Here is a 15805-nt window from a genome sequence, read left to right as displayed (position 1 = left end):
CTCCCCTGCAGTAGATTAGAGTTCCAGTTCCTCCATTCTACTCAAAATTTGAGATTTAGTATCTTTTTCATTTTACCCATCCTGGTTGGTATGGGGTAGTGTAATATTGTCACTTTATATTTGCATTTGTGTTTGCATGATGACCAAAGATGTCTAGCCCCTTTTCTTATGTTTATTGCTCACTAGGCAGGCCAAAGTGGGAGGTGAGGGTGAGGGCTGGGGTAGGAGTCAGAAATAACCTGCCATTTTTCCTTGTAGATCATATACTTCTGTGTGCTTTCCTAACTGGTAGCAGCTAAGCCCTGTATTAGAGATACTCCCACCACCATTCTGCTTGACTCATTTTTTTTATTAACTTTTATTGAGCTTCAAGTGAACGTTTACAAATCAAGTCAGACTGTCACATATAACTTTATATACACCTTACTCCGTACTCCCACTTGCTCTCCCCCTAATGAGTCAGTCCTTCCAGTCTCTCCTTTCGTGACAATTTTGCCAGCTTCCAACTCTCTCTATCCTCCCATCCCCCCTCCAGACAGGAGATGCCAACACAGTCTCAAGTGACCACTTGATATAATTAGCTCACTCTTCATCAGCATCTCTCACCTACCCACTGTCCAGTCCCTTTCATATCTGATGAGTTGTCTTCGGGGATGGTTCCTGTCCTGTGCCAACAGAAGGTTTGGGGACCATGACCGCTGGGATTCCTCTAGTCTCAGTTAGACCATTAAGTCTTGTCTTTTTATGAGAATTTGGGGTCTCCATCCCACTGTTCTCCCGCTCCTTCAGGGGTTCTCTGTTGTGCTCCCTGTCAGGGAAGTCATCGATTGTGGCCGGGCACCAACTAGTTCTTCTGGTCTCAGGATAATGTAGGTCTCTGGTTCATGTGGCCCTTTCTGTCTCTTGGGCTCTTAGTTGTTGTGTGACCTTGGTGTTCTTCATTCTCCTTTGATCCAGGTGGGTTGAGACCAATTGATGCATCTTAGATGGCCGCTTGTTAGCATTTAAGACCCCAGACGCCACGTTTCAAAGTGGGATGCAGAATGTTTTCATAATAGAATTATTTTGCCAATTGACTTAGAAGGCCCCCTAAACCATGGTCCCCAAACCCCCACCCTTGCTCCGCTGACCTTTGAAGCATTCAGCTTATCCCAGAAACTTCTTTGCTTTTGGTCCAGTCCAGTTGAGCTGACCTTCCGTGTATTGAGTATTGTCCTTCCCTTCACCTAAAGCAGTTCTTATCTACTAACTAATCAGTAAAAAACCCTTTCCCACCCTCCCTCCCCCCTCGTAACCACAAAAGTATGTGTTCTTCTCAGTTTATACTATTTCTCAAGATCTTATAATAGTGGTCTTATACAATATTTGTCCTTTTGCCTCTGACTAATTTCACTCAGCATAATGCCTTCGAGGTTCCTCCATGTTATGAAATGTTTCACAGATTCATCACTGTTCTTTATCGATGCATAGTATTCCATTGTGTGAATATACCACAATTTATTTAACCATTCATCCGTTGATGGACATCTTGGTTGCTTCCAGCTTTTTGCTATTGTAAACAAAGCTGCAATAAACATGGGTGTGCATATATGTGTTTGTGTGAAGGCTCTTATTTCTGTAGGGTATATTCTGAGGAGTGGGATTTCTGGGTTGTATGGTAGTTCTATTTCTAACTGTTTAAGATAACGCCAGATAGATTTCCAAAGTGGTTGTACCATTTGACATTCCCACCAGCAGTGTATAAGAGTTCCATACGGCAGTTCTATGCCACCTGTATTTAGTCCCTCTTTTTGATTATTGTGATCTTTTACATATTGACTTCAATGATTCCCTGTTCTGAGCATTTTTTTTTTAATTAATCTTAATTTGTTTTTGTGATTTCCCTATTTGAGTTGATATCAGGGTGTTCTGTTCTGTGACCTTGTGTTGTGCTGGTATCTGATATTATTGGTTCTCTGACCAATTTCCTTTAGTATTTCTTGTAGCTTTGGTTTGGTTTTTGCAAATTCTCTAAGCTTGTGTTTATCTGTAAATATCTTAATTTCACCTTCATATTTCAGAGAGAGTTTGGCTGGATATATGATCCTTGGCTGGCAGTTTTTCTCCTTCAGTGCTCTGTATATGTCATCCCATTGCCTTCTTGCCTGCATGGTTTCTGCTGAATAGTCTGAACTTATTCTTATTGATTCTCCCTTGAAGGAGACCTTTCTTTTCTCCCTGGCTGCTTTTAAAATTTTCTCTTTATCTTTGGTTTTGGCAAGTTTGATGATAATATGTCTTGGTGTTTTTCTTTTTGGATCAATCTTAAATGGGGTTCGATGAGCATCTTGGATAGATATCCTTTCGTCTTTCATGATGTCAATGAAGTTTTCTGTAAGCAGATCTTCAACTATTTTCTCTGTGTTTTCTGTCCTTCCTCCCTCCCTGTTCTGGGAGTCCAATCACACGCAAGTTATCCTTCTTGATAGAGTCCCACATGATTCTTAGGGTTTCTTCATTTTTTTAAATTCTTTTATCTGTTTTTTTTTTTCCAGCTATGTTGGTGTTAATTCCCTGGTCCTCCAGATTTCCCAGTCTGCATTCTAATTGCTCGAGTCTGCTGCTCTGACTTCCTATTGCGTTGTCTAATTCTGTAATTTTATTGTTAATCTTTTGGATTTCTACATGCTGTCTCTCTATGGATTCTTGCAACTTATTAATTTTTCCACTATGTTCTTGAATAATCTTTTTGAGTTCTTCAACAGTTTTATCAGTGTGTTCCTTGGCTTTTTCTGCAGTTTGCCTTATTTCATTTCTGAGATCATCCCTGATGTCTTGAAGCATTCTGTAAATTAGTTTTTTATATTCTGTATCTGATAATTCCAGGATTGTATCTTCATTTGGGAAAGATTTTGATTCTTTTGTTTGGGGGTTGTAGAAGCTCTCATGGTCTGCTTCTTTATGTGGTTTGATATCGACTGCTGTCTCCGAGCCATCACTAAGATATACTAGTGGTTTATTCTATAATTGCTCACTGAGTCTTGTTTTGTTTTCTTTCAATATACATGGATGGGCTACTAGATTGTGCTGTCTTGATTGTTGTAGCCCTTGACTTACTTATGACCTATTACCAGCTGGTTTGGGCTGTTGCCAGATATATATGCCTGAGTCTATTCACTGTTATTGAGTAGAATCTGATTTTGGGTCATCAAGTGTGTACTGCACCCTAACACCTATCCACCTTGAGAATTAGTGGTGACAGTTGTGTGCACCAGATTTTATTAGCAGCTGGGGTTCACCCTCCGGGGGGGGCAGGATGCTGACAGGCTTCCCCCAGGTGTCAGTGAGGTAGGTGTGTCTCTATTCCTATAGCACCTTGGTGGGAGGGCACTGCAGCTGTACCTTAGGCCCCCAATGCAAGTACCTCTACTGATTGGTAGGTGTCACCCTCCTTAGACCCCTAAGGCCAGAGGCTAGGTGGTCTGGGGGGAGCTTCAGCCCTCAGTTCCCTGTTGTGGGTCAGTTAGGGCTCTGTTGAATAAGCAGAGATATCAGACCAGGGAAACTTGTTTTTCCAGAAAATCCGCTAAAAAAAAAATGCAGTCAGATCCCTATCAGAACTGCCTTTGGATTATAACTACCACCTTGTTCCCTGTAAGGATGAAAGTCCGAGATTTGGATCATATATGTTTGGCTGTAGCTAGTTCTGTGTTTTTAGTCCAATTAGGGATGGATTTTTGGTCCCTGGTTTTTTTGTGGTTCCTTCTCTCAGGCCGGAAGAATGGGTTAGGAAAAGACAAAACAAAAAAAAAAGGGAAAAGCAAAGCTTCCACGGAGCCGGAGCCATTCTCCCTCTGGCTCAGGAAATTCCAATGTTAATGAAGCCGCCTGGGAAGGGTGGGGGAGGGTTCAGAGAAACAGGAGAGTAGCACCCCGGAATATAGCCAAAGTTGCTTATCTTGCTTGGAATGACTATTTTATCTGAGATTCCCGCGGGGTGTGTCGCCCATGTGTGCCGGCTGTGTGGAGATTGCCCCCGAGGGTCTGGCCCGCTGAAGCCGTGGTCAGATGCTCTGCTGCTAGTCCAAAGCCCAGCGTCAAGGTTCCCCTGCTGGGACGCTGCACTCCCGCCTCCAAAATCAGTCGCTGCCTCCTGGGGACTTCTCGTCCCGCCAGCCGCGTCACCGCACCGCCCCCGCGGACCGGCTGGGGCCCCTCCTGGGGTTAGTTCAGGGGAGTAGGGCTGCGCCCGGTGCTTGCGCTGTGACAGCGCCCAGTCAAAAGCCCGGCGCCAAGGTTCCCCGGCTGGGATGCTGCACTCCCGGCTCCAAATCCAGTCACTGCCTCCCGGGGACTTCTCCCACCAGCCGCGTCGCCGCGCCACCCACGCGGACCGGCTGGGCCCCCTCCCGGGGTCGGTTCAGGGGGTAGGGCTGCGCCCCTTGTTTGCACCGTCACAAGATTTTGTGTTCATCTCCCCTGGGCTCAGGCCTAAGCCCGGCGCCAAGGTTACCTGACTGGGATGCTGGCTCCAGGCTCCGAAAACAGTCGCTGGTTCCCCGTATTTGTTCGTTCTCCATCTCTAAATCTGTGTTTGTTGTTCAGGGTTTGTAGATAGTTATGTATGTGATCAATTCACTTGTTTTTCTGAGTCTTTGTTGCAAGAGGGATCCGAGGTAGCGTCTACCTAGTTCGCCATCTTGGCCCCGCCTCTCTGCTTGACTCTTTTAATGATGTTCTATTTTCTTTTTCCATGCATATCTCCTGGGCCCTGGTGGTGCAAAGGTTAAGTGCTCCCTGACTGAAAGGCTGGCAGTTGAAACCTACAAGGCACCTCCATGGGAGAAAGACCTGGCAATCTGCTTCCATAAAGATTGCAGTCCAGAAAAACATATGGAGCAGTTCTATTCTGTCACATCAGGTCACTATGAGTCAAAAATGACTGGATGGCACCTAACAACAACTTCCTCAGTGGTCTGACTAAATAATAGTAGTCAATTGATGAGATTTCCCCTTTAAGTATACTTTTCTCTAGTTTCTCGTTTGTTTCCATAAACACTCATTACTGTTAAGTCAGAGAAAATAAAACTTTTGCAATGTTAAAAGTGAATAATAATACCTATCTCACACACTGTATCAATCTAAGGGTTAAATGAGGAATGACATGTGAACATAGCGGAGGGCCCAGCCTCCTATGTCACTCAGGGAATGTGTTCTTCTCTCCTCTGGCTCTCTCTCTTTTCCTTATTGCTCTACTAAGACCTTGAGGGCTATATATGGCTACAGGGTTCAGGACTTCACAATTCTGTTTTCCATACCAATGCACTGTAATCTTGGGCTCATGGGCAGCCTCTCCACAGATGTAGTGCTTCCATTTCTATTCACTTATTTATTATTTAAGTCAAGGTTCCACCTCCAGCCATTTCAACTCCTCCTGGGCCCAGACTTATACCCAAATGTCAGCATAAATCTCTGTATCGACCTCTTCATGTATAAAATATACATTATAATGATACATTCCTCATACAGCTATCATGCAGAACAAATATCTTAAGAAAGCAGAAGCTCTTACAAGAGTCCTGGCGCCACCAGTGCACGTACTCAATAAGTGTTAGCTGTTAGTATTATTACCTGACGTCTCCAGGTGGACGTCTAACAGTTATCACATGTTATGAAGGCCATGAAATAATTCTTGGTCCCAAGCCCTACTCTACTTTTATTAATGCATTTCTCCAGACTTCCATGATGGTAGTATGTGTTTTCTTCCACACAGTGGATATGTTTAGGAAAGTTTGGCCGGGTCTTACCTAATGAATTGCTTAGACATTTGAATGGGCAAACTTTGCTACAAGCTTTAGCGAACTAATGTAGCAAAGAATTAGAATCATCCTCAGCTGCTCATGCTAGGACTCTCAATCCAGAATATCTGGTAAGACTATTGTTATGGACTGAATTGTGTCCCACAAAAATATGTGTTGAGATTCTAACTCCTGCAATTGTAAATATGACCCAGCTTGTAAATAGGGGGCTCCCTTTGTTATGTTAATGAGGCCATAACAGTGTACCGTGGGTCCTAAACCTAGTCACTTCTGAGCTAAGAAAATGTGTGGAATAGACACAGAAATACACACGAGGCAGAGGAAGGCAGACAGTGGAGACAAATGCCTCTACAGTGCGGGAACTCTAAGGATTGTTGGCAGTTTCTAGAAGCTGAAATAGAGGAGGAAGTACCTCCCCGCCCCGCCCGGAGCTATGCTCTGAATTCAGACTTCTGGCCTCCTAAACTGTGAGAAAATATATTTCTCTTTTAAAGCCACCCAATAGTCGTTTATTTGTTGTTGTTATGGTAACTCCTACAGGCACCAAGATGATAAATTTAGCCCAAAGTAAAATAATGTTCTTTCCTCCTTGGTATTCGTTGTTGGTGTTAGCTGCTCTTTACTCAGCCCCTGACTAATGGTGATGCTGTACATAATGAGATGGGACTGTTGTGATTCGTAGTGTGTTCACTGACTGATTTTCAAAAATAGATTGCCACCTCTTTCTTCTTCATTCATCTTAGTCTGGAAGCTCTGCTGAAACCTGTTCAGCATCACAGCAACAAGCAAGCTTCCTCTGACAGATGGTGGTAACCGTGCGTGCGGTGCATGGGCCGGGAATTGATTGGGGTCCCCTGCATGGAAGGCAAGAATTCAACCACTGAACCACCCTGCCCCCTTCCTCCTCGGTGCGGCCCACCAGAATCCTGCTCTTTCCCTATCAGTGTCTTCTGCCCTCACGCGAAAGCGTTGGCAGGGTCGGCTTCGGGCTGACGGATAGAAATTTGATTGATTGACTGATTTTTAATTGTGGTGAAAACACATATTCTTATTTTATATTTATGATTACCTACTGCTTTCCAGTCAATTCCAACTCGTAGTCACCGTGTAGGACAGAGTAGAACTGCCCCATATGGTTTCCAAGGCTGTATATTTTTACAGAAACCGACTGCCACATCTTTCTGCTGAAGAGCGGCTGGTGGGTTGGAACTGCCCATCCTTCACTCAGCAGCTGAACACAGAACTACTGTGCCACGAGGCTTCCTCGTATGTATGATTAATTTTTATTAATTACAGTACTTTCTATAGTTTTGAATTTTTTTCTATGGAGACTGCTCTGTAATCTACATATGATAAAAGTTATACCTTTTCTTTCTTTTTTTGTGTCTTTTTTTATTGTATGAGTTTAGATCTCCATTTTAAATGTTTAATAAAAATAATACAAAGCATTCTTATTTTATTGCTAATTTTAAAGGAAATGTCCAACATCTCCCATTAATACCGTATTAATGATAGTTTTCCAGGTCAGGCAACTCCTTTCCTGTTCCGTGTTTGCTCAGAGTTCTTATCTCTCACAGGGACTGGACTTTATCAACTGCTTTGTCCCATCTCTTCAGGTGACCCTATGTCTTTTCTTCTTTCACCTATACATGTGGTGAATTAAATTATTAAATCTTTAATGTTCTCTCAAACCTGCGTGCCTACAATAAACCATCTTGATCATGGCATATTATATGTTTTATTCTGTGCTGGATTTCCTTTGCCAGCACTTCACGTAGGTTTTTGCATCTCAGTTATTTAGTCAGCTTGTCCTGTAACTCTTCTTCTACCATCCTTCTGTGATTCGTTGTCCTTATTAAACTAGCCTTAAGATCCAGTTGGAGGAGTGTCTCATGGTTTTCTATTCTTTGTTGCCTTTGTACAAGTTTAAAATTACCTGTTCCTTGCATGTTTGATGGTAACCTGAATGAAAATTACCTAGGCCTATTATTTTCTTTGTACAGAGATCTTGAACTATTGATCCATGTTGTTTAGTGATTAAAGCCCTCTTCTGGTAGTAATTAGAAAAATTTCTGCTGCCTGTTCTAGGCTACTAGAATTCTATCTTTAAATATTATCTTGATTTTCACGGTTTTCAGCCTCATTCAGACCAACTAATCAATGCCAATTTTTCCCCCCTTTTCCCAAAGTCAGCCTCTGCAACTATTCCTGGCACCAATCCCTGTATCTAAGTCTTATTTCCAAAGAAAGATATCACAGTATGCTATCCAAGCAATTTTGTGTGCACAGGCTCCGTGAATCCATAATGTGAGCATATAATCTTCTAATACTTTTTTTCTAATTGTTCTTTTGCTAAAACTTTCTTTCTCTACTTTCTTTTTTCATCCCTTCCCTCCTCCTCCATCTGGTAGTATTAAAGTTGTGGGTTTTATGTTCAGGTCTTCAACCCAGGTGGGATTGACTCTGTGTGCAGTGCGGTGCCCAGTTGCATCTATGCGGCAAGAGGACACACTTCTAGAACCAGAAGGCGGGGAGGGTGCCGGTTGGGCAGTTGGGGCTGGGGCGGGGCTGCGCGGAGAGGGGCGCGAGGGTGGCGCGAGGTCCCGGGCAGCCCCACCGCAAACGCGGGGCTGCTGGACAGAGCCCGGCCTCCTGTGCCTTTTGGGACAGGCCCAGTCGGTCCAGCACCTCAAGGCCCCAGACCCCCGCCAGGCTACAGGTCCCACCAAAACTCGGGGAAGCCTAAGGCCACGGAGGCCAAGGCCCAGGGTCTGGCCCTGAGGACTTTTTCTGCCACGCTTGATCACAACGCTTATATACTGGGAAGGAGGGCAAGAGGCCTATCAGGACGTGGGTCCAGAGGACAGGAAGGAGGGGTGAGTTGTGGTCACCCATGGACTCATTGTCCTCCCATAGGAAGTCCACAGGGTGCCCTTCCAGGAGGAGAAATCAAAGCCACAGAGGCCACACAGCCTCGCTGCAGCCCCAGGCTGGACTCATTGCCTGCCCTGCTTCCCTGGGAAAGGCTCCCCAGGGGCCTCACCCCTAGTAGGCTAAAAAGCAGAGCCAGCCCTGGCTAGGGAAACTGTTTCCTCCCCTCTCATCACTGGCTGTGAGCAGACTCTTCTCTGTGCAGACAGAAGAGGAATTATCAAAATGAGCTACATACTCCAGATTTGAGTTAAGGATAATAAATTAACACAGAGAAATATGATTTTAGCAACAAATGCCTGCTTGGAGCCCGAGATGCATTAAAAAAAAAAAAAAAAAAGAAGAAGAAGAGGGAAGAAAGGAGGAGAAAGGGAGGGATGGAGGGAAGGAAGGAAAGAAGCGACAGAGGGAGGAGGGAGGGAAGGGAGGAAAAGCAGGAGAAAGGAAGGAAGGGGGAGGGTGTGAGGAAGGAAGGGAGGAAGGAAGAAAGGACTACTCAAGACCAAAGAGGGAGTGATAGGAGTCTCCTTCTTTTGCCACCCTCCCATGGTCCCAAGCTTTCTCATCGCCCACCTCTCAAGACTATATCAGCTGCTTTGAGAGTTTTAGAATAAAGATCCTCAGGAATATCACTGCTCTCCCCCCTTAGGGTTTTCCCAGTGCTGGGTGAAACTAGGACTGAGAATCTTCCACAGGCTTCCCCCACCTGTGTATTGGGCAGTCAACACACTGAAGTTTGGAGCCACTTAAAGGAAGCTGAGACTTCTGGACAATGACCCCCTGCCCAAAGTTCTGCCCATCTGGGTCTAAGGATCAGTCAGACCATCGTGTACCCTCAGCAATGTTCCTACTGAAGGACACTTAAGGGCACTGTGGGTTTGCTCCCTCAGCGGGGGGCAAGGAGCTACTGAAAGGACACCATTGAAACCCGCAGAAGCCACAGCCCAGGGTGCTGGGGGAATTTGGGAGGGAGACATGAGGATGAGTTCAAAAGGCCGGTTGTGAAGGTGGCCAGGGGCCGGTGACCTGAAGACACAAAGCTGACTTAAAGAGAAAAGCCTCACACCTGCCCCTCCTGGGCCCTTTGCTCCTTCAAAGGAGAAAGTCTTTTTCACAGTTATGCAACTGGGCAGTAATAGTCCTTGAGTTATGACATGAATGAGCCTCCAAAACCTCTTGAGGAGAATGATGGTCAAGGAGGCTCTGACAACCCCACCCTGTCCTTCTCTCAGGCCAGAGGACCAGAGCTCCTCTGCTGGTCTAGCTATTTGAAACAGGATTTCACTGGAAGGCAAACCTGTCACAGACTGGAAATACTCCTTGGGTTCATCTTCTTATAGCTGATTGTCTAGTGTTATTACACAACTTAGATACGGGACCAGAAGAGGAGTTTGGGGCTTGACCCCTAACATCTTAGCACCAGTTCCTGTTTCTTGAGGAGGGAAGAGGTGAAAGAAGACAGAGTTTACTCTGTTGTTTTTTCTGAGCCGCAGGAAATCCTTACAAAGACCCTCTCAGGTAAAGACTGATGGGAAATGCCTTGGTTTACTATTACTTTGTCTTTGAGGCACTTGTTTACGTCATTCGTATAAAATGCTTTCCTCTCAAGGAGGCATTGTAATTCTTAGCTAGACTGTCTACAGAATGACTATATGTTAACCACTAAGCTTGGCACTTAAGCAAGTGGTTACCCTTCAGAGAAGGCCAGAGGAGAGGTTTATAGCCTACATTCCCTGATGCTGCCATTGCTCCAGATGTATTTGAAATGCCTCCCTGGGGAAGGCCTTCAGAGCCGGCTCATGGGCACATGGGAATTCAGACTCATTTTGTTTGTTTGCTACCATCTTTCATTTGGTGTCCAAAATGTTATTATTCAGTTTTTCACCAGACGTGGCTACAGACATCTCTCATATATTTTCGAAGTAAATTTCATTCTCTAGTACTGATACGCCACCAAGAGTGTATTCCAAAGTGTTTCCACCAAGCTGTAAAGACTTTCCAAAGAGGGCAGTCCTGCGCCATGTTGTGTAGTGACAGCAGGGTTGGCATAGAATGTTCACCCAGATACTTACCACTGTGCTGCTTTCCATAATTCCTGAAATTCTGAGTCTGCCACCTTTAGTGCTTAAACTAAGTCTGGTGGTTATGAATTCTCTTTAGAGTTCCTTCAGCTGAGAACGTCATTATTTTCCTTTATTCCTGACGGATATTTCCACTGGATGTAAAATTCTGAGTTAATGATTCTTTTCTTTCAGCACTGAAAAAATGTTGTTACAGTCTTTTGACCTCCATGGTTTTGGATAAGAACTGTAGAGTAACTGAAAAATTTTTTCCCCTTTGTGAAATGTGTTGTTTTCTCTCTAACTTCTTCCAAGGCATTTCATTCTTTGCTATTCTGCAGTTGATTATGACTTATTTGGGCATAAAGTTCTTTGAATTTAACTTGTTGGCATGTCCTGAGCTTCTTAAATCCGTAAGTTTATGTTTTTCACCAAAATTGGGAACTGTTCAGCCCAGATTTTTTCAAATACTTTTTTCTACACCTACACAGAATACCATCTACATTCTGCTATTGAGCCCATCAAGTGAATTTTTAATTTCTATTAGTGTATTCATACCTAAATTTTTCTTACATCAAAAACTGGCATTTGTAAATACCTTCTTTTTCTTTAGTGATAATATTTATATTGCCATTTGTTAAAAAAAAACAAAACTGTTCCTGTTACTTCTTAGAGCACGGTTACAATACCTTTTTACAGTTTTTCTGTTATGCCAATGCTATGAGTCCTGCTTTCATCTTATGGAAAATGTCATTTTTGTGTTCATTTGTTTTAGCAAGAAACAGACCCAGTTATGTTCAGGCTGCAAGTTCTGTCTCATCTCCTGTATGCTGTGGCTCAAATGTCTTTTGAGTTTTCGAAGCTTAAGAGGACTAAAATATTTTGAGGACTTATCTATGTGAGTGCCACTCAGTCTGGGACCTACATGGTGTTCTAACCCATAATACAGTGCTCAAAGGTTTGCAATGCTTCTTAGGATCAGATCTATGCATGTGCAACTTACCCATTGCCATCGAGTCAACTTAGAGGTGACTTTATATGTGACTTTATGAAATCCCTGTCTTGAGCTGCTTCCTCTCTATCTCTCTGAGGCTCTCTGACTTCTGAGGGGCTACCTTCCCGGTCCACTGGCAAGAATGTTGGGGCTTTAATCTCTTCATTCTGCCACGCGGTTAAGTGACTGGGTCTGTCTATGGGGCCAAATAATGGTATGATAGAGACAGAAAACGTAACAGACGTTCCTCTACACTCTTTGGACTTAGAGTATTAGGTGTTTGCCCCCCTGTTTGCCTGCCCATCTCTCTCCTTTACAGACCGTCTTCCCCCCAAATGAGAGAAAAAAGGATTGTCTTGGACCTATTTCTATCCACGACTTGAGTGCAGTTATGAGATTTGGGCTCATTTAATTTCAGCCTCTTTTTTATGTTCTGGTTTCCTCCCCCAGCCACCTTCAACCATTTCATTTGCAGGGTCCTGAGATAGTACCCCATGCATTTGTCCAGATACTTAGTTGTCAGATACCAGCATAGTCACCGGGGAAGTGTTGGTTGTGGTTGGGGGGAGGGACTGTACACTGAAGGAGCTGCAAGACCTGGCTGCCTTGTGTGAGCAGGACCGGGGTGTGCTGAGGGATGAGTGCTGAAGGTGCTGAGTCAAGGGGAGTTTAATGTAAAGTTGGGTCAAGGAGAGTTTGTTGATATGGGGGAACTCTCTCCTAAAAAGGATTTATTGCCATTGCAAGCGTTCTGGAAATGGGTTTACTATGCTACAGGGATTGTGCTTGGAAGCTTGGAAAAGGCAATGGCCCACATCTATGAAATCGAAATGCCGTTACTGCTGTGTCAGATGTTGAAAAATGGGGGAAAGTCTCCAATACATGGACATGCCAGTGAGTTTTCTTAAGACCATTTTTGAGAAGTCCTGAAGGACACTCCTCTCATCAGAACAATAAGGAATGCACGGTGGAGGGGAGCTGCAGCAAAGTGAAAATTAGCGATGTCTGTCCTCTGGAGGCTTAGGTTGTGGGTAGGAGACAGCTGCCTAGTAGCAATGGGAATAATGGGGTCCCAGAGCAGCAGAAGCCAGGTGGAAGCACTTAACTATCAGAAACAAGGTGTATGTCATTACTGTAATGGTCAGCAGGTCAATATATTATCTACTGGGGCATAAAAAATTATCATAAAACATAGCAGGTATTAGATAAATGGAAAAATACTCCATTCATGCTAATAAAATTTGGAAGTAGACAAATACACTGTTATTACTTTTATGACCCAACATACTTTTCTAGGTGAATTAATGAGCTAGAAAAGTTAAGTAATGAATTAAATATTAAAACAGATTTTCTTCTTTTTTTGATGATAATATAATTGCATACCTAGAAAATGAAGATAAAAATTTTGGTAAACTGACAAGCCAAATATACCAAAATCAATGACTTCTCTCCAATCTAGACACAGTGCCCAAAATTGGAAGTTTCAGGGTGGGAGGAATAAAGACAATTTTCTTTACTACACGATTGCATCAAATTGTGTCCAAAACCATAAACTACTTAGGAAAATATTGTTTTGACCGGAACAGAAAAGAACCTATTTGAAGAAAGTTCATGTAGAGGAGGAAATAAAATTAAACCTTAATAATGCAAAAAATATGTTTTCTCAAATGGGAAGTCTTGTTTAATCAATGATAGTCCCCCAAAATCAACATACAAATGTATTGCAATTCCCATTAGAATATTTACCTAGTTATTTGTTGAATTGTATACAGTAATCTTAAGATGCAAATAGTATAATAGATACCAAAGAACAGACAACAAAACCTGAAAAAGAAGGAGGCTGCTTCATCAACTAACGGAACAAATATTACATAGCATAGGAACTGAAAGCTAGACCAAGGAAACAAAGTAGCGAATCCACAGAGATTATCATAATAACCGTTAATACAGAGGTGGTATTTCAACTCAGGAAAATTATGGTTTATCTTATAAATGCTGCTGACTCAACTGATCATTCTCAGCAAAAAGAAAAAAAAAAACTTCTAAGAATGTGATACATCAGTGATGGATTTGGGAAATTATGGGAAATGTCGGTGCTAAGAATTAACAACGTTTTCCGTTTTATACAAGGAAGACAAAAATAGAGGGCTTGCAAAATGAGCAATGAATTCAAAAGGCCATTCAGAGCAAATACGAATGGCCAATAAGCATAATCAAAGTTGTTCAAAAACACTGGTAGTGAAGAAAATATCAAAGTCCCAGTGAAACCGGTACAATTTAAAAATCTACACCACCTATGGCTGGGGCGGGGCGGGGGGTGCTGTGGGGAGAAGGATGCCTCAGACATGGCTGGAAAGGGACATTATGACAGCCTTTAGGGGAAAGACACGGACATGGCTCTGTAATTTTGAAACATTCTTTGACCTAGAAATCTCACCCTTTGGAATCTATCCCATGGAAGCAAATCCTCTAGTATACAAAGCATGGTTATTGTTAATAATGGCAAAAAATCGACTGCTCATGGATGGTGGAAAGATAGATAATTTATGGTAGAGCTAAATCAATAAAGTTTGAGTCATTAGAGTGAAAAAGATCTATAGTAGTTAAACAGGAGAAATCTCTGTGAAGTATTATTGAAGGAGAAAATGAAGGTGCAGAGAAGTCTGTATAAAATGAGCACATTAGGGTAAAGCAATAGCAATTGTTTGAGTATGCTTGAATACCTGTTTGTGTTTATGTGAGTGTGTAAATGAGCAGACGAAGATACATTTGTGTCTGTGTGTGCTCGTATAAGCAAGGGTAAGAGAGAGTACTTAACACATTGTTAACCTGAATTACCTTGGATTCACTTCTGGAAAAGGACTGGTGGGGGCGGGGGAGTTAGAACATGCAGGAAGAGCGGACTTAGAAAGCACGGGTGATATGTGTTTCCACTGTAGTAGTGCTATGTATGAGTCTAGATAGTGTATACAGTAATTGTTCTCATCTATTTAAATGCTTTATGTGTAAATATGAGTTCAATCTTAGAAGACCCAAAAAGGCAGTGTTAGTGCCATACCTAATGACCTTCAGGGAATCAGCAATTTACAGAGCACTGTGGGTAGAGTATGACCCAATTTCCATTAAAGCAAACGAACCAGGGGATCTACTTGTGAACCTGTGACTGTGTGTATGTGTCCCAGCTGAGAAACGCAGGGAAAGATGCACGTGTCTATTAACATTGGATGCCTTGGGGGTGCAGGACCAAATTACATATGAGGGTGGGATCATGACTGTAACTTTTTCATTATACAAATCTGTACCCTTAGAGGTGTTATACAAAAGACTTTCAGAGCTTTGAAAGTTGATAAACATCATCATAGATACATTATTTTAAAAACATTTTGTTGGATTTTTTTTTTTTTTTTTGAACAGGGGGAAAATATCTTTAACAACAGATACAAAGATTTTAATCACTGGAAAACGAGCACACCACAGACTGCTCAACAGTCAGACCCAGCAGATTTCACGCTTGTTCTTGGAGACAATGAGCTCTTCTGGTCTCTAGACCCGGAAATGACCAGCGAGAATTTTGTAAGGGTCCATGAAGTTACTCCTCAAACGTTTCTTGCAAGTACATGTCTACAGATAAAGGAAGAAGGCTGGACACCACATGCAGTTCACTAGGTAACTCATGTGCCTCTAGAAGATTCTCTTTCCCTGATATGCCACTACCACTTCCTTCCACTTGTTGCTCTGCTGGAAAACGTACCCTTTGCATGCTATACCTTTTCCTGGACTGAACATAGAGGAAGTTAACTGGAAAGATGCAGCTTTTAAGGAAAAATATTTCGACCAATAGCTCTAGGGACAGTAGGACCCCCTCAGCCAGCCTATGGCCACTGTGGGAATGCCGGCCCCCTCACTCTCTTGTACCTCTGAGCATCCAGGGCTTTCTGTTTGATCATCAGAGACTGCAGAATTCACCTCGCCTGAAAGCCCTCGCTTCCTCCGCCTCTGACCCTGTCCCTCGCAGGAGAGTC

Source organism: Loxodonta africana, unplaced genomic scaffold (genome assembly GCF_030014295.1).
Source record: "Loxodonta africana isolate mLoxAfr1 unplaced genomic scaffold, mLoxAfr1.hap2 scaffold_231, whole genome shotgun sequence".
Lineage (NCBI taxonomy): Eukaryota > Metazoa > Chordata > Mammalia > Proboscidea > Elephantidae > Loxodonta > Loxodonta africana.
This window is presented reverse-complemented; position numbering follows the sequence as displayed.